This window comes from Pelobates fuscus, chromosome 3, assembly GCF_036172605.1.
Source record: "Pelobates fuscus isolate aPelFus1 chromosome 3, aPelFus1.pri, whole genome shotgun sequence".
Taxonomy (NCBI): domain Eukaryota; kingdom Metazoa; phylum Chordata; class Amphibia; order Anura; family Pelobatidae; genus Pelobates; species Pelobates fuscus.
In genome coordinates, this window is record NC_086319.1 from 283,230,995 (window position 1) to 283,255,908 (window position 24,914).

Sequence of the window (24,914 nt, forward strand, 5' to 3'; positions counted from 1 at the left end):
GTTAAGAGGCACATAGGTGAAGATGTTATTTTTGAATGGGGGCGGGGGGGGGGCGGAAAAATACATCTTCGCCTATGTACCCAAAAATCCTTGCACCGGCCCTGCCCTCCATGTGTCTTATTCCCCCCACCCACGCCCCCCATGTATCTCATTCTCTTTCCCAGACCCTCTGTGTGTCTCATTCCCCCCTCAGGCCCCCCAGGTATCTCATCCCCTCCCCCCAGCCCATCCATGTATCTCATTATCTTGGCCAAAAACACCATTCATGTGTTTCGTATTCTCCTCCCCAGCCCCTCCATATTTCCCATTCTCTCAACCCCCAGCCCCTCCATGTGCACCATTCCCTCCTCCTTCCCATCCCATTCATGTATCCTATACCCTCCTCTCCCTGCCCCTCCATGTATCCCATACCAACCCCCCAGTCCTTTTTATGTGTCCTATATCATCCTCCCCCCAGCCCTTCTATGTGTCCCACTCCTCCATCTTTCCCTCCTCCATTCCTGTGCCTGGTCACCGCCGCAGTTACCGGTTTCACAGGAACTGCTCTCTACTCCGGCGACCCCTCAACTGTGGTAGGTACACCATTGCCTCCACCGTGTTCTGTATTATTATGCATACATTATTTTGTTGTGTATAATTATTTGTTTATTTAATTTATATTCTAGTGAAAGTTATTGTTTAACTATAGATTTGGATGTATTTGTGTCACAGCTTGGAATGTGCAAACACTATTTTTACAGTTTATTTCATTCCGCTAACTGCGTAGAAGGAGTACGTTCAAAATTAATTTGCAGCTCATTTATAAATTATACGCATTACCTTTCAGTTTATCTAAAGTGCAAAAGCATGTTGTTCTTTTTGTAATATAAACACAGAACCTAATACTTTGTTTTCGTCCCATCCAACTACAAAGAATAAATCACGATTGAGCAATGACTGTCTTTATTTGAGAGCCTTTCTTTAAGACCTGGCATCTTTATCATTGATATATGGTACACTGTGTAAGTTTGGAAAGGCTGCTAGAAAAGTTACAAAAGTCTGTATATCATTTTAGTTTTCATAATTTACTTTTTCACTCTGAATATGTTTGCTTTGTTTTTTTTTTTTTTTAATGGGTTACAAGACTCCAGATTTGAGGGAGTCACTTAATCATAAACCATTAAATAGGAAATCTGAAAAAAAGTGGGTTTCTAGAGTGTAGGTATGCATATACACTTGGAATATATAATTACATGTCTGATGTGAGAGGCATAAAATGAATTCATATGCATAAAGTGGAGTGTCACTAACAAAAATTTCCATCTGTATGCCTCCAGACCAGCATGGACCATTCCCAGAGTATCACTAATCTAGAAGAAAGTTGGATTGGGCACATAGAGGGGTTTAGGTAGATTTTATTAGAAAACGTTACCCTGTTTTGGCTCCCACTGGAGTCTTCATCAATCTAACACAAACACAGAGTGGACACATTTAAATAGCCAATCAATTAAGGTGCCGTATCCCAAAAAAAATAGACGGCCAGGTGCAAAAAAAATCTAGTACGTGTGCCAAATAATAGTAAATAGGGGAGAAATTTATTACATGGAAATTGGAAAGTAGCAAAGTCAAAATGCAGGAGAATAAAAGTTGCTGGCACATTAATTGTAAGGTTACTTGAGAGGTAGTGAGTACCGTAAGAGGCTATGTAGGAGAAGGAATATATTTTAAAAAATCAGCAATTGTTCATATTTATATTTTTTAGTGTCCATGAACTAAGCTGTAAATAGCGTGTCCTTATGTTATGTTCTAGCTATTCATTTTTTAAAGATAGAATACACTTCAAATTTCATGGCACCAACAATCTGTCATTCTGGGGCTATTTTCCGTTCTATGTAAAAGGGGTTAAAGCCAGACAGTTCCACTTTAAAACGGGAATGTTGCTGAGAAGAATTGCATACTTTCCTGGAGTCAGCTTCGCAATAATGACAGGAGGAGTAAAAGTGTAAATGGAAAGTGGAACATCAACAAGTTGTAACCAAGAAAACAACTTGAAACTCAGTCACGTAGCACTCCTCAATCCATTAAAACAAATCAAAATGACGGCACTTGCCTTAATTTGATATGGATTTCTTTGCAAATGAAATGGAAAAGTGTTCTGGAAAATGTTTGATATGCATGAAACTTAACAGGCTCTGCTAGAAAGACCTCCATGACTAAAATCGTGCATATAATATCCATATTATGCTTTGTACGGAAATCAGGAAATAAAAAAGATAAGATTTTTGAGCATTTTATCTCCAAATTAGCACATTTGTACAGACGTGTTGGAAATAGGGGGGGTATAAGGACCACTAGGGGAGGGAGGGGGGTATAAGGACCACTATGGGAGGGAGGGGGGGTATAAGGACCACTATGGGAGGGAGGGGGGTATAAGGACCACTAGGGGAGGGAGGGGGGGGGATAAGGACCACTATGGGAGGTTGGGGGGGATAAGGACCACTAGGGGAGGTTGGGGGGGAGAAGGACCACTAGGGGAGGTTTGGGGGGGATAAGGACTACTAGGGGAGGGGGGGATAAGGACCACTAGGGGAGGGGGGGGACAAGGACCACTAGTGGAGGGAGGGGGGATAAGGACCACAAGGGGAAGGGGATAAGGACCACTAGGGGAGGGAGGGAGGGGGGATAAGGACCACTATGGGAGGTTGGGGGGGATAAGGACCACTAAGGGAGGGGGGGGGGGGGTAAGGACCACTAGGGGAGGGAGGGGGGATAAGGACCACTAGGGGAGGGAGGGAGGGGGATAAGGACCACTAGGGGAGGGAGGGAGGGGGGATAAGGACCACTAGGGGAGGGAGGGAGGGGGGATAAGGACCACTAGGGGAGGGAGGGAGGGGGATAAGGACCACTAGGGGAGGGGAGGGGAGGGGAGGGGGGAGTAAGGACCACTAGGGGAGGGGAAGGTAAGGACCAGTAGGGGTGGGGAGGGGGGAGCAAGGATCACTAGGGGAGGGGAAGGTAAGGACCAGTAGGGGTGGGGAGGGAGGAGCAAGGACCACTAGGGGAGGGAAGGGTAAGGACCACTAGGGGAGGGGAGGGGGAAGTAAGGACCACTAGGGGAGGGGAGGGTAAGGACCACTAGGGGAGGGGTGAGTCAGGACCACTGGGGGAGGGGGGTGAAGGAACACAGGGGGAACGGGGGTGGGGAGGTCCACTAGCGGTTTGGGAGAGGGAGGACCACTAAGGGGGGGAAGGACCACCAAAGGGGGGTAAGGAGGGAGGACTACTAAGGAGAGGGGAGGAGGGTAAGGACCACTAAGGGGGGGGGGATTACCACTAAGGGGGTGGGGGGGTGGGGGCCAATGACCTGTAAATTAAATGGGGTCCTAATTGGGAATGAGTGCAACATGGTCCGAGATTATAAAATGGCAGGATCTTCCTCCATCATTAGTTTTTCTGTAATCCAGACCTGCTCTCACTATGGGACTGTGGGGCTGGGTGGCCCGGTATATGTGTGGGCCGTGACACACTGAAAAGCGGCTGGCGCCATCTAGGCTTAGGCCCTGCGCACAAGTGGTTTTTTTAACCTCTGCAATGACATTCTGTGTATAAGACGATCCCCAATTTTAGACTAAAAAAAGTTTGAAAAAAACAGTCTTCTACATGGAAAAATACGGTATGTGCATCAGAGGTAAAATGGGGATATAGTCTGTACCTTTTATTATTATTACTGGCATTTATATAGCACCAACTTATTCCACAGCGCTTTACAATATTAAACCGATTTCAAATCAATGCCTGGCTGTTGTATGCTACATTTAGAAAGGTAGCTCAAACTGCATCTACATTAAAGGACCAATAAAGTCACACACTGCAAAACATTGCAGTTTTGTAGAAACTTTACGGCTACTCATTTATGTGCAAATGACATCCAGGTCTTCACTTTACGCTCTCAGATGAACCCTTTTAATTTGCATTTCCTCCAACCTCTCTGCTATCTCTTTTTGTACGTTCTCCAATCCTACAAATGAGCACAGCTAAAGATGAAGTGTTTCACTCACCATCACTGTTCTGTTCGGTTTATCTTCTACCACATTTTTATTCCATGTTTTCATAATCTCCCTTATTTTCCAGTCCAAAACATTCATGTCATCTAATTCCTCCCTCATTTTTTTCAACTGCATGACCATTACTACATTCACCTGCCATTTCTACCTATTTATTGCATATAAAATGTATCGATTTCCAATGTATGTCCTGGGTATGGTAATATGTGTTTTCCATGGGGGCACAATGTACCTGTGTACAGAGACAGCATTAATTATATATTACATAGTTACATAGCTGAAAAGAGACATGTACATCAAATTCAGCCTTCCTCACATCTGTTTTTGCTGTTGATCCAAAAAGAGACAAAAACCCCAATTTAAAGCACTTCCCTTTTTTTTTTTTTTTTTTTTTTTTTTTTAAACAAACTGGGAATCAATTCCTCCTTGGCCCCAGAATGGCAGTCCGATTTAGCCTTGGATCAATATCAATCCCACATGATCCTGTATAATGATGCAATCCCATTTGTTTAGATTTATAGTAAACATAAAGCAATTATCACACAGGAATAATGTGCTTTAGTGCTAATAAGTTATTGTTGCTGTAAAGTCTCTAAATAAAGATTAATTGAAGGCAGCCTGGGACTTTTAATTGTAATCTCAGCCTGATCAGTGGAGGCAATGTCCTATTTTTGGCAAGCTCCTTACTAAATGTAAGAACCAGAGAACAGACCCCTATCTCTCCTCAAGAAGTCTGTAAAGAATCTATAAAAAGAGGTGAGAGATACCATGAATTCTGAGCAAATCTGATATAGTTTGAAATATGACCAGAAATAACTAGGAGTACTGTGGGTGATCCCTATTCCTATTGGTTATAATGCTGACAAATAATGAGAGGGTGTGACACATAAGGTTGTGTTTTCTTCCAGGTAATTTATTATAGTCCTTTGTATTTCATGAAGAAGAGACTTGTATACCTGGATAAAAAGAATCATCAGTTAATGCAAATTTGGGTACACAAGTCTATGCAGGTTTATACCTTAACTGTTTAGATGGTGGACAATTTATACCAAAACCATCAAGTCAAATCATGCTCGCTGTTATTTCAACTGGCTTCTCTTCCTTAATGGGGACCTCAACAACATACTTCTCCACACTTTTTTTTCAGATTTGATATTATGTTCCAAGATAGTGTGTAGCTCATTGTTATATGAGCATAGGAGATCACCTACACACTAAGAATGACAACCACATAATTATCGGTAACCTTAAAGGGACAGTATAGGCACCCAGACCACTTCAGCTCATTGTAATGTCCCTAAAGTCCTGCAGTGTAAAATATGCAATTTTCGAGAAGCTGCAATGTTTACATTGCAGTTTTAAGACTGCCTCTAGTCTCCCAGACAGCCAATAGGGGCACTTCCTGGATTCTAGTGGACTCTGAGTCCCTTAAACGACGCTGGACGTTAATAAATTCCCAGGTTGAATAACAATGTATGCATAATCAGCCACTCCTGGTTAGAGGTATGGATCTGACAGCACCTGATCATGTTCCTCTTTTGTTCCAGCACTAAGGGAGATCGGCAATGGAATTGGGTGAGTAAATAAAGGTGTTTTAACCATTTATGATCCATAGTGGGGGAACCACAACAGAGGAGGGGGACCAGAAGGCACTATAGTATTAGGAATACAACTTTGTAATCCTAACACACTAGATTCCATTTAAATGTTAGAATTGAGCATGATGGGTGATTTATTATTATTATGTTATTATTTATATAGTGCCAACAAATTCCACAGCACTTTACAGTGGGTGGACGAACAGACATGTAGTTGTAACCAGACAAGTTGGACACACAGGAACACAGGGGTTGAGGGCCCTGCTCAATGAGCTTACTTGCTAGAAGGAGTGGGGTAAATTGACACAAAAGGTAAGGATAGTATTATACTAATGACAGTTGCAAGGGAGGAATCCGTCGGGAGCTATTAATAGTTTAATTGATACGTATAAATGTATATTTAATATAATTATAATAACAAGTAAACAGATGCTAGCAGAATGTCCATTTACTACAATAATTATACAAAACAAAACTACGATATATTACTTACAGGCTATAACAGTTGCTAAATGTTATAATGGATTCACATGGTACAATACAAAACATGAGCAAACTTATAAAGGCCCCAGCCTCTGGGGCTGGAGCTGGTGCTAAACTAGTGTTCCCCAACCCAGTCCTCGTGGACCACCAACAGTCGAGGAGTTATGTATTTCTCTTTTTTATTCAAATGGAGATACTGACAAAACATGGACTGTGGACATGGACATATATCATTACATCCGCCGATAAATGTACATAGAATAGCAAAGTACATAAATGCACATCAAGCATGTCAAACTCGAAGTCTAGCAAGGGCCAAATAAACAAGGTTTAAGTTTATGTGGGGCGCAAAAAAAAATACTTACATTTTCATAGAAGCTTAGGTTTATTTTGAAAAGTACAGTATAAAAAAAAAGCATCCCCCTCTAGTAAACCACATCACCCCCTCTACTAAATCCCAGCACCTCCCTCTACCCAACTAGCAGACACTACTCACATTGCCGCTGCCAGTATGTGACTCCGGAGTACAGCCTCTGGTATACACCAAATGGTGCCATTCGCACCATGTGCCAAAGCGGATCCTCCCGCTACTTCTTAAAACCCTGTGAAGGTGGAGCATGTCGACGTCACGTTGAATGTGATGTGGCATTGCGTGCCTCCGTGCACCTCCAGGTCCTCCACTGTCCAGCTGTGTCCATAACAACACTGACCCACACACACACACTCACTGACATACACACATACACTCACTGACAAACACACACACACTAACAGACACACAGACACTCAATGACAAACAGACAGACACACACTCACTCACACACACACACACAGACATACTCACTGACACATAGACAGACACACACACACACTGACAGACACACACACACTCACTGACACACAGACACTCACTGACACACACAGAGATAGAGACACACTCACACATTTACACATTCTTGCACACACTCACATCATTGTATTTATCCCGGGGTCCAGTGGGGATCTTCTATCTGGAGCTCAACCTCCCTGCTCCTTACTGCTCTCTCGTGCGCAGTTTAGTGATTCTGGGTGCCAGAATATGACATCATATTCCGGCGCCCGGCATCACTATAGACGGCATGCGCGAGCGAGCAAAGAGGAGCAGGAAGGCTGAGCTCCCTCGCTGCATCCACCTTTCTCTCCTCTCCAGCCGGGTAAATGTTAGAGTAGGCACCTGCAATGTGGGGAAAGCAGGTGACTACTCTGCTTGGAACACCAAGCATGTACTCGCGGCTCGCTGGGCTGCAAAGATGTCCAATGTGGGCCGCGAGTTTGACATGCTTGATGTACATAGAATAGCAAGAACACAAGGATCTGCCTTTGGCTCCATGTAACAAATTACTTTTATAACCTACTAATCTAGAAAACAGACAGCATACAAATATATACGTGGCTGCTGAAATTGTTGTCTGAGAACCTGTTCATAAACAGGACTGTACAAAGGATAATAGGTCATTCACTCAGACATGAAAAAAATAGATTTTGTCTACACAGAGGAGCAGTAGAAAAAAAGAAAAAACTGTTTGCTATTTTTTTTAGTCAATAATGATTTTCCAAAGTCATGGCACAACTGAAAATCACTTAAAAATGGATATGTACCTTCTTTTGGATCAGCAGCAGAGAAGGAAATGTGTTAAAGGCTGAATTTGATTGATTCAAATCTTTTTTTAAACCTATATTATTATATGACTATGTAACCTACATAAAACCAGGATGTTTCTTAGGAAGATGATAGGAGACAGCCCCAGCATCTGCATTATGACGTTAATCCTTTTATTATGGTGAAGAACGTGACAGTCTCAGCACATCTGTAGCAGTCAGTAAGAAGAAGCACAAAGGTCAACTTGATTTATGCTCATGTGTTAGTTATTTATTTTTTATATGTTTAAAAAGGACCATAGAGTACAGGAATTGTCTGCAAAAGATTGTATAGAGCAATACTAACACATGTACCAAAAGAAAAAGGAGGGCCAAGTTTGTTTTTTTGAGATCTTGAGAATAACATCTGACAGCAATTCACTACTATTATACCCAGAAAACGTTTTGTTTGTTTTTCCGCAGGCAATGCTTTACAGTCGTATTTATGCAAGTAATAAAAAGATGCCATTGCTAGATTTGATTAAAATTTCACAACTGAATTACTCAACTACATTTTTTTTTTCTGTTTTGGAATTTCAAAGCGCTTTAAGCTGAAATGTATTTTTGCAGCATTTCAAGTTACTACCAACACAGAGAACCATATTTTCTTCAATTGGCCAGCCATGTATCTTACAACGCATATTTGGAAAAGACATATGAAAAAATAAGGATAAAAATATTATTATTAATAATAATAATAATAATAATAATAATAATGAAACCTGACTCAGGAGAATAGTTACCAAACCCTGGGTTATTTTCTATAAGTGATTATAATTCAGTTTCCTGTGTCTTGGATTTGACAGTTCAGCGTTCTTGTAGACATTATGGGATTGTTGGCCAAGAAATCATCTCTTTTCTTTTCCCAAGAGAGAAGAAAGGTAAAAGCCCTCTAAAACTGACTGATTCTGCACTGGATAAGCTGCGACAGATCCACATGTAAGCAAAGCATGATAGAATGTAGGAAAGGTAATAGACTGTGTGAGGTGGAGAGGTTTGCAGATCTAAATGCAAGCACTCACCACGATAACAGCTGTCATACAAGAAGACTCTATGGAAAATCTGGAGAGTTACAATCCTGGCAATGTCACTGGAGAATCTTTTGCATTCAAGATTTGATATCACCTTTTCCAGCTGAGTTGAGAAGTAGACTTCACTTTCCATTGAGGACTGATTTCATAAGACCAGATCATTAGAGTGCAGTTTAACCCCTTAAGGACACGACATGACATGAGAAATTCAGATGTCTGTGTTAGAAGCGTTATACATGGGCATGCTACAGCATGACTGAAAGAGTTAGAGCTACACTACATCAGAAGGACAATTTATGTTCACCTATTATAATTGTTAAATCCATATTTGGTTAAAATATAAAAATACAGTATAAAATATTGGCAAAGTCTTGAACGGTACTGCCAACAGTCAAGGCTATTAATGGTAAAAAGTCAAACACCGTTGTAAAACCCAGGACAGGTCATTCAGACATGTATCTTGAACAAGGGATTTTTCCACTGACGTCTGGAATAATTGCCAAAACAATGAGAAGTTGTGAAAGGCAAGGTTCACAGAACTTGAGAGCGGTAGACATGAAGGTGGTTTCTTTTACTAGCAGACTAATTTCCTGAGCAGTACAACATTAGTCATAACAACTCAAACTCAATGAAGTTGTTATGAGGGTTGGAGTATCTGGGCACCATCTTACCTTTTGGAGTGAAACCATTTCCGGATGGCTTATGTACTATTGATTATTTACTATTATTCTCAGTGGATGGCCAGTGAAAGGCTGAGAGTGACAGCTGACTTTCTCAGCCTATCACAGTCAACCAGCAAACCTTCCTAATCTCTGCAGTAGCCAGTGAGAGGAAGAGAAGAGGCAGCGGTGTCAGATGTGAGCGGACCAACAACGGTTTAACAAAGGAGTTAAATCTTTGTTGAGTATTAATGGATATCTTCAGCAGATTCAATGCTTACCTTAAAGGAACACTATGGTATCAGGAATACAAATGTGTAGTCTTGACACTATGGATGTGAAAACACTGTTTAGGTGTCTACCTACCTTTGCCTTCTGTGAAAAAAAAAGGTATTTTACTTACTTTTTTTTCCATGTCACTCCAGTCTTGTCACGGCAGGCCCCATCCATGCTCCATCTCCTTGGCTCAGATTAGCAATTTTGATGATCTCAAGCAAACTCAAGCAAAACTCAAAACTCAAGCTGCCAAGCAGCATCTCCTCATGAAGATATATTTACTCAATGCATCTCTATGAGGAATGTTCAGCACATCCATGCGGAGCATGGAAATGCTGAACATCAGTGCTGCACACAGTGAAGCACTGACCCAAGAAGCACCTCTGATGGCCATCTGAGTGACTGCCTCTCAGGGCTATCGTTAATACTGATTAGACCCGGAGCATACATTTTGCTAAGGCCCCCTGGGTAGTACCCCCTACTCTCTGACATGCAATCATGGCCCTCCACACCAACCTTTCCCCTCCCCCCAAAACACAGACATACATACAGACACACATGCAGATACACAGACACAAATACAGACACATATGCATATACACAGGCACACATACAAAGATACACAGACACACAAATAGGCACATATAGATCCTCATACAGAAACACAGACACACATACATGCAGATAAACATACACATATACAGGCACACAGATACACATACCAACACAGAGATCCACATACAGACACACATATTTACATACAGACACACAGATTTACATACAGACACAGATGCAGACAAATAGATCCACATATACACATACAGACACACATGTACACTATAACATCTTCATGTAGATTAAGTTGTTATGGTGCCTTAACTGTCCCTTTAAGCTGTAGTTGTTCTGATGACTATAGTGCCCTTTTACGGATAAAGTTGTGGTGTGCCACCGGGCAGCTTCTCCGCACATTAGACAAGAATCAGAAATTCATAATAATAATAATAAGAAAGTGGTCACTTGCAAAACACTGTGTTTGTGTAGTGGATGATGTGTTTTTGTGTAGTGGATGCTGTGTTTTTGTGTAGTGGATGCTGTGTGTGTGTTTGTGTAGTGGATCCTGTGTGTGTTTGTGTAGTGGATGCAGTGTGTGTGTGTAGTGGATGATGTGTGTGTTTGTGTAGTGGATGATGTGTGTTTGTGTAATGGATGATGTGTGTTTGTGTAGTGGCTAATGTGTGTTTGTGTAGTGGATGCAGTGTGTGTGTGTTTGTGTAGTGGATGATGTGTGTGGTTGTGTAGTGGATGATGTGTGTGGTTGTGTAGTGGATGCAGTTTGTGTGTTTATGTGGTGGATGATGTGTGTGGTTGTGTAGTGGATGCATTTTGTCTGTTTGATGATGTATGTTTGTGGTGGATATGTAACAAATGCTGCTGGGTATTTTTTAGCTGTTGAATTTCTATATTTTTTTTTAAAAAGTGTATTTCCCCCTCCCTGCCTCTTACCTGTAGCCAGGGAGGGGGACACTGGATTCCCTGGTGGTCCGGTCACCGGTGGCTCAGCTTGTTGGGCCAGCATAGAGTGGTCCAGCAGACTCCATCTTCCCCCTCGAGCCCAGCATGCATTGCGTGCCACGGAGCATTGTCACGACAACCCGCATCGACGCTTTACAGCCGTGGCTCGCGAGAGTGCTGGAGTGGAAGGTCAGTGTGTAACGGGCCCTGCTTGGAAGCCAGCAGGGCCCGCAGACACAGATGTATTAGCCGCAAGGCAAACAAGGCATTTGCCTTGTGCGGCACTTTCCAGGGGGCGGCAAATAAAGCCGCCCCCAAATGCCCAGGGCAAATGTCTTGTTAGCCTTGCGGCTAACTGACAAGCCAGGCGGGCGGGCGGCGCTGGCGAGGGAGCACTTTCCCCTGAGCTATCTGCTCAGCTCCCTCGCGTGCTGCAGAGTGATGCCGGGAGCCGGAATATGACATCATATTCCGGCTCCCGGCATCACTCTGCGGCGCGCGAGGGAGCTGAGCAGAGCGCTCAGGGGAAAGTGCTCCCTCGCCAGCGCCGCCCGCCCGCCTGGCTTGTCAGTTAGCCGCAAGGCTAACAAGACATTTGCCCTGGGCATTTTGGTCGCCGACCGACCGCCCAGCAGCCCCACTAAACCCCAGGGAGAGGGAGAACCCACCCCCAGCATTCCCAAAGGTAAGGAGGCTGGAGGGGTTAAATTAAAAAAAAAGGTGAGTGTGTTAATGTGTGTGTGTGTGTCTGTTAGTGAGTGAGTGTGTGTCTGTTAGTGAGTGAGTGTGTGTGTGTGTTAGTGAGTGTGTGTGTGTCTGTTAGTGAGTGTGTCTGTTAGTGAGTGTGTGTCAGTGTGTGTCTGTTAGTGTGTGTGTGTCTGTTAGTGTGTGTGTATGTGTGTGTGTCTGTTAGTGTGTGTGTGTCTGTTAGTGTGAGTGAGTGAGTGTGTGTGTCTGTTAGTGTGAGTGTGTGTGTGTGTGTGTGTGTGTGTGTCTGTTAGTGTGAGTGTGTGTGTATCTGTGAGTGAGTGTGTATGTCTGTTAGCTAGTGTATGCATATCTGTCAGTGAATGTGTGTGTGTGTATGTGTGTGTGTATTTAGAAGGTGGGGCAGGGGGGAAGGGTGGGGTGGGGGGGGGGGGCATCTGAGTTTTGTCCTGCCTAGGGCGGCACAAAACCAGGATACACCACTGCCCGCTGATGCATATATATTGCGGTACTCGCTATATATATGCACTTTGAAGGGCCAGGGGCCCGGGCACGCATTGGATTACCTGTGCAGTCCAGGCCCCACAAGAGCGCCGGGCCGTGACAACCGTCATGGTTGTCACCCCGTGATGTTGGCCCTGACTGCACCCACCACATACACTACATGCACTACACTGACACTGCAGCCACTACACAGACACTACATGCACTACACACACCCCATCCACTGCACAAACAGTACATGTACTAGAGACACTGCACTCGCCTCACACACTACCCAGACACTGCACCCACTACTCAGACACTACATGTACTACACAGACACTGTATCCACTACACACACTGCATCCACTACACACACTACATGTTCTACACACACTGCATCCCCTACTCACTACATCCCCTACTCACTACAGTCACTACATGTACTACAGACACTGTACCCACTACACACACTACATGTTCTACACACACTGCATCCCCTACTTAGACACTACATGTACTACACAGACACTGTATCCACTACACACACTACATGTTCTACACACACTGCATAACACAATGGATGTGGGCATGGTTTTGGTGGGGGGCAACATTTCATACATGGACCCAAGGGGCACAATGTATTGGGCCAACCCTGCTGGCTATCCACAGAAAGGCCCCATGGGAGGTATTTCTAAGGCAGAGATCAAACACTTAGTTTTAGCCATACTAATTCATACCAGCAATGGGCTAAAACAGTCAGCTAACACTCTCAGCCAATCACAGCTGCCAATTGCTGTTCAGGCTCATGCTTACTTATTAGCCTAAGCAGCACAGAGGGGTTGGGCTGCTGGGGACTGCCATTTAGAATTAAATCATTAAAAAACTGTTTAATGCTGAAAGAAAGAATGGCGCCAGGGAAATATTTAAACCTTAATAATAATTATTGACATCCAAGTTCTTTTTGGCAACCTTCCAGCTCAGCTGCAGGGAAACCAGAAGGTAAAACAAAATCAAGCATTAGAGGTCTATATTTTAGATTTAGTCAAACTATCATGTTATAGTCAGGGCCGCCTTTAATATTGACTGGATCCTGGGTAAACATTTGCTTGGGCCCCCTGGGTCCAATTTCCAGGCAGCTGTCACTGGTGATGGCTGGGGGATTGACACTTCTAGATTGTGGAAGTTCTGCCTAAAGTCAAGAAGTATCACACATAGGAAAAATACTGAGACAAAGTAGTCCATACTTTGTCTCAGTATATCTCTTAAAATGGTTGGAATTGTAGTGAAATTCCAACACAGTCAATATGAGTAAGATTTTATATTTATGAAATACTTATTTTGCGGGGTGGAGCGCGTGGCAGTGCTGCTTTAAGCGATCTTCCTGACCAGCTTAGGACAGAGCTGGGCATATCATAGCCTATCCTGTCTGCAACGTTGTAATTGCCTGCTTTGATTACATAATGCAACAAGGCCAACCCATCTGGGGCTATATAAACTGAATGCTGAAGTAAAATAGGTCCTCATTCCAAGTTGAATACCACCTCATATCATATAGAAATTCTGGGTTGCAGCTGCGACCGGGCGCGTCACTCCAGGGGGCCCAGCCGCCCTGTGGACCCCTGCGACCAGGTGCTCGCCGCCATGTGTTGCGGCCCTGGCCTGCCCGACACTCCTTCCAGCTATCAGTGAGATCCCACGCGACCGGGCCCCTTCCTATCAGCAGAAAGAACTGGGAGGAAGTGACAGCCTCTCACTTCCTCCTAGCTTATACTCACTGAGACGCCGCACGGGAGGAGGAGGAGGGAGACGCGAGTATGGGGCTGGACCAGGAGAGCAAATCCCACCAGCCACAGAAGGTAAGAAACTACTGGGTGGCTTAATTTTTTAATGTGTCTGTGTGTATCTGTGTGTTTGTATGTGAGTAATGTTTGCATAGTGTGTATCTGTATGTGTGTAATGTGTGTGTGTGTAGCGTGTGTATCTGTTTGTTTGTAATGTGTATGTATCTGTCTGTGTGTGTAGTTCTGTGTGTAGTGTGTATCGGTATATGTGTGTAGTGTGTGTTGTTTGTGTATCTGTATGTGTGTAATATGTATATCTGTGTGTATGTGAATGTGTGTAGTGTGTGCATCTGTCTGTTTGTGTATGTGTGTAGTGTGTGCATCTGTATGTGTGTAAATATGTGAGTGAACGTGTGTGTAAATGTTGGTGTATGTATCTGTGTCAGTGTGTGCATGTTTTTGTTGAATATGTCAGTGTATATGTTTCTGTTTATGCAAGTGTATGTTTGGCAGTGTGTATATCTCCGTGTGAGTAAATATGTCAATGTATATATCTAAGTGTCACTGTATGTGGCCCAAAGTCTGAGTGTTTATACCTGTGTGTGAATGAATGAATGCATGTATGCAGTTTACCTATGAATAAAGAAACACTAAAGAGTGGGCATGATGGGGGTGACAAAATAAATTGTTGCCAAGGTGCAAATAATCCTTGCACATGACCTTAAGTTAACATAGAAGTGTATTGCACCATTCACTTCTTGAAAGTGAAATTAGTTCTGGTTTCACATATAATATTGGGTCATTTAGTCAGATTGAGAAATTAAAGTTTTAATAAAATCACACAGGCACCATAACATGACAAATACCAAGACCAAAGTGCTCTAAGACATAGAAAACAATTGGGGTGCTAAGTCATAAAAACTGCTATAAAGTACCTTCAAACTACAATCCTGAATTAGCATTACATTTTCTATCTGCTCCAGAAGAAAATCTTTTTCCACTAGTGTCCCTTTAAGTAAGAAATTCCTTTTACACCAGAAAACTAGCTGTAAAGTGTCTGCCAGGAAGAGCCCTTACTTTATTGAAGGCAGAGTATATTTTTCATGAAAACAGTATCCTATTTTAACATCTGCAATTAATGGCTCACATCACACATTATAATGGTTTAATAGTGTTGTAAGAAACAGAGCGAATCCCAACATTTTTATACAGTGAAGTTTTCTGTTTCTCCAAAACAACATGCCATGGTGACGGGCCTATAGATTATTTTAAGTCCACACCCTGCTCCACATATATATTGCTATCTGGCAATCCTCCCTGCCTACATTCTGCCAAAAACACAGAATGTATAAATTAATATTGCAGACTTGGATATAGGTGAGAGTCCAATTCACCCATTAATAGCCACTAACCTATACATTTGTATTTATTTATTAAAAAGAAACAATATCAGAATAAAAAATCTTCCAAACCAAATACTTATGTTTCTTTGCTTTTTGTGTATTTTTCACGGTATCGTTGGACTGGAAAAAAAATCACTCTGTGTAGCCAGCAGGATTTAGATAATGAGATGTGGATCAACCACACAAGCTAGCTCTTCCTCGGTAATGGCAATGTTTGTTTGGTTTTCTGGACTTATGGTGCCACCTACTGGTAATATAGAAATGTAAGTATTCTAAAAGCATTATTGACTAAACTCAGAATTGTAGCAAATGAAAATATAAAATACATAATGGGGCTTAAAGTAGCAAAGATGGGACTAGCTACATTGGTTATTTATTTTCCCCTGAATATTGCAATATGGATTTTAATCTGCTACAATTCAAAGCTTAGTGAAGACATCTCTTAGTTTGGCTGCATAATATCTCCAAAATGCAAAGAATCCATGAAAAAGCAAACAGACCATTGTTGAAAATATCTAAAAATCATGCCATAGCAACGAGGGGCGGAGCAAGATGACGTAGCGTGCATTGCTGTGTCCTTATGGAACGTGGCTGAGGGAGCGATCGAGGGAGTCGACTAAAGTGGAGGAGACAACCCAACATACCTGGTGTGCCACTCGGGGTGCCGCACAAAACGGAGAAGTAAGGGGATGCAGGAAGTTACTCCTTACTCCGGATAAAGCCACAGTCAGATACCCTAATGGATAAACCCAAGGGAGCCAACCAATGCGAGCACATCCAGCGTGAATATAAAACACAGGTAACAAGAGAAAACAGCAAGTGGGAGTACACCTCCACAAGCTAAGTGCCAGTTGTTACTAATCTGTCTGTTCACACTTTATGTCTACACTCTAGGGGTTAGTATAAATATTGGGTCTCCTGAAAATTAGTGGACCCCTATGAAAGAGGTGAAAATAAGGGACAATATAGAGAGCAGCATACAGAGAGCAATATATGATTTAAAGATGTTAATCTCTGCCCATAGCATGGAACAGACTGCTAAAAAAAAGTCTGTAGTGTGCTAAGTTGACTTGCCCAGAGGCTTTTGTTACTCTTAGTGCTTTTCCTTTTAGTTATTGACTGGATTTTTTTTATTTTATTTTTGTCACACCACTTGCGCTTCTCCCCTATTCCTGTTACTTAGCACAATTTTCCACGCAACAGAATAGGAAACAGAATAGGAAGGAAAGGGAAGTAAAAATAAAACATAATTGTGTACCAGGATAGAAAGGTGAAGGTGGGAGTGAAGGTGAGGAGGAGAAGAATTTGGGGAGCAAGAAACACAAGACACAAAAGGATACTACACTAAAAGCAAAGATAGTACTAGCCTAAAGAGCATATAACCTTCAGAAAAAAAGAGTTCAACTAAAATACAAATACAAATTAAAATACAAGTGGCTACAAAAAAGACACAAAACGGCAAGCACCTAAAAAAAAAAAGAAAAAAAGCCTGAAAATAAAACAAAAAAACACCTTTCCTTCTTTTCACCAAACCTATCAGGTAGTAAAACAAACCTGGAGGAATCTCTTTTCTCTAATGTCCCACTTGAGGAAGGCATCAACAAAGGACAAACAGAAGAAATTCAAGAGTCAAGAGCAGGAAGAAACGAATATGACTACTTACTCAGACACTTAGACACACAATTTGAAAAACTGAGAAAATAAATCCAAGCTAATACTCTACACATAAAGAAAGAACTGTTTACTCTTAACCAACGATTTCAAGGAATAGAAGAAAAACAAAACGGGTTGGAACAAAAGGAAAACGCCCACAAAGAAGAACATCTGGTGCTGGAAAAAAAGATGGCTGAAATGGAGTACAAACTGATAGACCTAGAGAACCGGTCAAGACGGAACAACTTAAGAATTAGAGTAGTATCAGAACAAATAAATCTAAAAAATCTGGAACCATAAATAGAGGAATTCTTTAAGCATCTGAAGGTGGAATGTGAAAACAGAATCCCTATGATGGAAAGATGCCAAAGAGTGAACAAACCTAAGGGTGTCCCAGAACAGCTGGGCCTCCTCCAAAATGAAGTCGCAAATTCTGAGAGCCATAAGAAGCAATAAATGCGCAGAAGAATACAAAACATTGAAAATATTCCAGGACCTGTCATGGCCAACTAGACAAAAGAGGAAGACCTTTTATGATGGCACACTAATTCGGAGACAAAATAATAATAATTATCGATGGGGTTTCATAACAAGAATTATTATATCTCACGAAGGGAAGGTCACCTCCATTAATTATACAGAAGACCTAAAAAGTTGGTTAAACAAAAATAAAATCCGAAACAGCTCCAACCACTAGTCAACAAAAGGTGAGGCCCCAAATATTTAGAGGGGAGAGAAAAGAAAAAAGAAAGGAGATAAATGGGCACTAGTGGCACTCAACCTTTTAACAAGGGAAGACAAAAAAGAATTATACAAAAAACAAGAGAAATCACAGACTTTTTTCTCTCCTTTTTGCTTTTTACACTAATTAGAATGAAACTATTTAATGTACACTAAAAATTATATTTAATAAAAGGAACTTATAAATACACAGAAAGGCACACACCTACACAAGGAGGAAAAAAAATAAAGGGGTAAGGGAAAGAGTGATAGATTTACACAAGTTTTGTAAAATGAAAATGTAGCATAATAATCAGTTTAAACATTTGTATAATAATAGGCTCAACAATAAGCTGAAAGTGTGTGGGGTGTAGATTTACAGGGTTCCACCCTATCCCTATTTCTTCACACATTAGGAATGTTACAGTGTACTTGGGTGGTTTCTTCTTTCTTCTTTAATTTATTCATTTATTTACAAAGGTACACCGGATATAACGGTCTGGTGCGCTTACAAAAGCGTAGCTAGAGACCACTTGATAAAAATGTCACCCACCGCAAATAAAAAAGGTTTACCCCCTCTCTTTAAACTATATATAACATCGAGTGATTACAAAAAGCAGAATAAAATAACACCCTCCATACAAACAGCTAGGAAGATTGTAGAAATAGAAAAACAGATTAACAACCAATTAATTAATAAAGCAACCAAACAATTAGAAGCTCTACAATCCAAAGGGCACTTACAGGGCAATAAGCCAGAAACACTTATGTCTGACAAGCTGACAAAAGAGGAACATAAAAAAGTAATATATAAAATAAAAAATAAAGAAACCTACCTAATTGCCCCAGAAAAAATAGGAAGAGCATTCGAGAGATTTTTACCAGAATCTATACAACCTACCAGAAGAAATATTCAGCAAGGAAAAAGAGATTGAGAAAATCTTTGAACATATACCCGTGCCAAAAATCCTACCCGACCAATCAAGGATGATAAACCAGCCCATAATAGAATTAGAGGTTAGTAAATCCATAGACAAACTTAAAATAAAGACTGCTTTAAGCCCAGATGGCTTCACAAATACATTTTATAAACTAATGAAAGATCAATTAAAAGGGGAACTTACAAATATTTATAACTACATAATGAAAACAGGAGGCTGTTCTGGAGAGTTGCTGAGAGTGAACATTGTCCCCATCCCAAACGCAGATAAAGATCTAGAACTCATTGGCAATTACAGACCTATATTAATAATAGATACAGATATTAAAATATTATCCTCCATTCTTGCAGACAGATTAAAAATAGTAATACCACAATTAATCAATAAAGACCAAGTAGGACTTATACCATTGAGATCTCCAATCAACAATCTTAGAAAAATGATAAACATATTAGAGGAAACAGAGAACAGTGGAATCCCTCTAATGTTTTGGTCAATAGACGCAGAAAAAGCATTTGACAGGGTCGGATGGGGTTTCATGTTTGCAACCTTAAAACAATTTGGAATCACTGGACCAATATTACAAGCTATATCCGCTCTCTACACCTCTCCATCAGCTAAGGTAACAGGGTCAGGATTTACATCACAAAACTTCAATATTAAAGACAGGACTGGACAAGGGTGCCCTCTTTCCCCTTTACTGTACATAATGGTGTTAGAACCCCTCACGATTTTAATAAGACAAAACAAAAAAAAAAGGATTTACGAACTCTTTAGGACAAACTAAATTAAACATTTATGCACATTACATTTTACTAACACTAGAAGAACCAAAAACCTCGGTCCCAGAACTCTTGAAGGAGATAAACAACTACTCAAGTTTCAGGATACAAAATGAATCTAGAGAAATCAACATTTATAGCTAAAAATGTGAATAAAAGGTTAATTAACTTTCTTGTACAAAACATTGGGCGCCCAGAAAACAAGGATAGGCAAAAATATTTAGGTATAAATATAACCTCAGATCTAAAAGACTTAATAGAAGCCAACTTTCTACCTCTATTAAAGCAAACTAATAAAACTTAAGGGACTGGAAAGATATGGGCTTTTCTTGGTCGGGTAGGATCAACATCCTAAAAGCATATATTTTACCAAAATGGTTGTATCTGTGGAGAATGATCTCTCTCAATTTTCCAGAAAACTGGCTATCATTACTATACTCTTCCTTTTTTAAATTTATATGGGGTGGCAAGAAAGCAAGAGTTAAAATTAAAGTTTAAGCCAGGTCAAGGCAGGACGGAGGCTTGGGGTGCCCAGAAATCTTACAATAATACCAGGCTAGCAGACTTTTTCAGATAATGCTCTTACAAAACATTGCGGCAACTCAAGAATAATGGTACCAAATGGAAAAAGCTAAAACTGGGATGGGAAATCTATCTTCACTATTCTGGGTTCTAGACGTAGGGTATGGGAACACAAATAGGTGTGGTAATGGTTGGCGCTTAATGGAGAATTATGTGGTACTAGTTAATGAAGCTGCTGAAAACACTCTGTGGGTACTCCCAATATCTCACCACAGAAAAACACCAAAATAAACAGATAACTTGGGGTCTGGTTGGTGTTTCCACCTTCCAAACCTCTAGTTAGAGTGCAGCGCTATACAGATTGTGGTACATATAACTCACCCTATTGATGACTTGTTTGGGTGTGTACATGAAAGATAAATAAAATACATATACAGAATAATTGTGCAATATTGCAAATACAAAGATTTAAAAATGTTAGTGTGAGTTTGAATTTACTCACATTTTTTAGAGCCTTTTTTAGTTTTAGGCTCTAAACTTCAAGCTTCCGTGTCTTTAAGGTAGACAGCTTAACCCATTTCTTTCTTATGGTTCTTTCCTATATAGCTCTCCACAATGAGAGTGAGAGAGATGACTCTAGGTGTAGTACATGTGAGAAATTCTCTTTAAATAAATATTTAAAAGAGAACAAATGAGTGCTCACCTTTTATAGAGCCTTTTTATCCCCGGCTCTGAGTTTGCAGGCTTAGTGTCAAAATGGGGTGACACCTCCCCTTTACCGGATAAAGTGCAGGAGGCAATAGAAAATATATATATATAGTTTATTGTATGCTATAGTTAAAATATAAATATAAGAATATCACAATTACTAGAAAATAAAAAATCAATATATAGATAAGTAGTATCAGTAATAGTCTCTGTTATCCTCTGCCAAGACGCGTTTCGCTGCGATCAGCTTCCTCAGTTGGCCGTAGGTTTCATTCTGCTTGTTCCGGTTTTTATATTCTAAAAAGCCTGCCTGTTTTCCAATTAGCCCGTCGGCTTCGGTTTCTTCCGACGTTTTCGTAACGTCACTTCTGAAGTTTTCGTGACGTGACGTCACTTCCTTTTCGGCATACTGAGGACTTCAAATCCCATGATGCTTTGTAAAAGTGAATTGACTTCTGGGTTCGTCCGTCGGCCGTAAAAGTTCAATTTCATATGGATCAATGTCTCTATACAAATTCCGCTCAGGATACAAATAAATATTAGAAAAAAAACAAAACAGAAATGTGTATCTTGTTATGTATACATTCGTCAGAGATATTTTAATAAAAATACTAAATAATAATAATTTAATAGCAGCTTAATCTCATATTATAGACAACTATATTTATTTGGATTTTCCTTTATATCAGCCTTTGTTGTACCAATAAGAATTTTCACACATTAAAAAGTGTAATATAGATCTATAGTTAATATTAGTCACAATTTATTGTATTATTACCTATAAAAAAAAAAGAGACAATGTACTGTATAGATATTTTGTGTGTTTTGTTTTAGATTTTATCGATCCATAAAAAAGTACAAACATAAATAGATTTTTTCTTTAGTAAATGTTAGTAGGTTTATATGTTAAGTGCTTCTATATATGAGGTATATATATATATGTATATGTATGTAGTGGATAAATCTACTTGTCTCAGATGAAAAACAAGGGAAGAAGACTTGTTTTGTATACAAAGAGAGATTATAATTACCTATATAAAAATAAAGATAAAAAATGTATATAAAATACAATAAAAAATAATATATATATATATATATATATATATATATATATATATATATATATTAGAAAGCATCTAAAAGGAATAAAGTTTCTATTTGTGTGTATAAAAAATTATAAAAAATGACACAATTCAAAATCGGCATTTAAACCTAATGGCGCCAGAGTGTTTAAATTAAAAATCCATTTAGTCTCAATTTTTCCTAATTTCTTAATTTCATCCTCTCCTCTCCAATTTAATTCTATCTTTTGGATTGCAAAAAATTCAAAAAATTGGGGGTTGCTATCATGTACTTCTTTAAAATGTGCCGAAACACTATGTTTGTCAAATCCTTTTCTGATGTTCCGTATATGTTCATTTATTCTAACTTGTAATGGTCTTTTTGTCCTCCCAACATACATAAGATTGCACAGATATTTTAATATATAGATGACTCGTTTTAAAAACCTTTTAACATGTCCTTTATTTTGTATTCTTTTTTATTTTTTGGATCTTGGAATTTTGTCAAGTGTCTCTTCCCATCTTTGGTACTCCTACATGCTAGACAATTCCCGCATCCAAAAAATACTTCCTGATGAAAAAATGTATTCAATATTTTTCCTTAATATGATTATGAGTTCGTTTTTGTTTTAGGTTTGGGTTTAGGTTTAGGTGCTCCTCTATGTATAACTTTTGGTATATCCGGTAATATTGTATGTAACATTGGGTCTTTTCTCAAAATGGGCCAATATTTATTTATAATTCGTTTAATCTGTCGACTATTTTGGTTATAATTACAAATAAAAGGCATAATGTGTGCTTCATTTTTATCTTTAGGTTTATATTTTAATAGTTGTGATCTATCTGTTTTCTCTACATCTTTCATTACCATTTGCAGGTGAACTTCCTCGTACACTTTCTCTATAAATTGTTCTTTTATTCTTGTAGCTTGGGTTTGGAAGGTGCTTGTATCTGTACAATTCCTGCGAATCCTAAGGAATTGGGATCTGGGAATATTTGTTAACCATGGAGAAAAATGGCAGCTATTAAGATAAATATATTTGTTTACATCTACTGACTTAAAATAAGTTTTAGTTTTTTTTTTTTTTTTTTAAATTCTTTATTTTTGTCGTGCATGGTATAACAACAAGCTTGTTCAGCCACAACAGCGGTCACAAGCAGTAATGTAACGAACAGTTAAAACATAACGTGGCATATGAGTATACGGCACAATTTTAGTTTTGTTAAAGAAAAAACATAGACATTTCTTTACATTTGTTTCAAGCTTAGCTAAAACAATAATCAAGGAAGATAAGTGTACATCCCGCTGTCTAGAGTTTCCAAAAGATAAATTAACTAGCTGGGTAAATGCAGCGGGAAGTACATAATGCATGAGGGTATGTTATGTACGATTAACGCGCTAATACGCACTGCAGAGTAATATTAAGTAAAATAAAAATGATAAACCCAATAAATGATTAAGTACTGTCAAAAACTGACATGCCCCCTCTCGCTGCTAACAGTAAGACGTGGTGGGGCATATGAGCAGACTGGCTAGACTGATAACGCTAATGCAAATAGGGCCTAACAGGCATTGCTAGTATCTGATTAAATCGGTTTTATCTAGTGGAGGGCGTGCGGGTGATCTGTTCTAGCAGTTCTGAGTTGCCAAGCCCAGTGGTAGGATAACAGCAGTATGCTCTTGTGGCTGGTATGATACTGGGCATTGGAGTCAGTATGGTGCTAATGGGAGTCACCATTAATTAACATGCTGGTCTATCGCCTCCAGACTAGGATGCGTTGCCGGTGGTTAAATTAAATTTAGGTACATTTAAGTAAAGGCAGATAGCTAATAATTAAGACATGCAGATTCAGTTATATGGTCGCACTCCGTTGAAAAAATAAAATTAAAAGGGAGAAGACAAAAAACAAACATGGAGTGAGCAGTGAGTAATCTGTCCCAGTGTTCATCCCATACCCTTTGGGGGTAAGATGTGTTCATGCTTACGATCGCCAATTCGGGACACATGGCCCTTGTGCGAGAGTCCCAGTCCCGGCAGCACACGTGAGTGAGGGCATGCTGTAGGCCTCATCCCGTCAGGAGCCCGGCATATTGCGTGTTTCAGGCGCCGTGCTTGCTTGGTAAGGCGGCAGGCTCTGTTTTTCCCGATCTGTTGCTTGGTCGGTGACTTGCGTCTGGAGACTCCGGTAATCCGGGTCTGTCTGTCCCCCATAGGCTGTCGCCAGATAAGAAAGCCAGCAGGTCTCTGCTTGAGCAGTAGTTGGAGCGCGGGTCTCTTCCTTCCTTTCCGAGTTCTACGCTGTTGAGTGGCAGGCACGGGGAGTCGCTTTCTTCGGCGCCGCCCGTTAGCGCCTGTCGGCCTGGGGGTCGCCTTCTGTCGGCGGGAGTCAGGCAGTGGCCCTGGTATTATGTTCCCCACTGCTACGCGTGACTCGGGTTGCTTCAGTCTGCGTTCAAGTTGCAGCCAAAAAGCAGCAAATGTGTGCTTCAGTCGTAGTAGGATGTCTGGACCTCCAGCTTTGTCGCAATCTGTACATGTGGCGTCCGCCATTTTGTGCCGCTCTGCATCTGCCGCTCGCCCAAGTGTGTGCTCCGGTTCCATTCTGATGGGCCGGGCTTTCTCCCCAGGTTGGACCGGGATAACCCCCACCGGTCTGGGGGGGGGAGAGGTTCATGTCTCCCGGGCCGGCTAGCGCTGGGACGGGGAAAGCGGACGTCTCCCCCCAGTTCCCGCGCACACAGGCCGCGGTTAGGCATTTCAGGCTTCCTCGCTCCGTATCTCACCGGAGAGGTGTCGGGAGCTTGGGGCACGTTGAGCTCAGATAGAGTAACCCCATTCAGGTGAGAGGCTGTATCAGTGATTTATTTA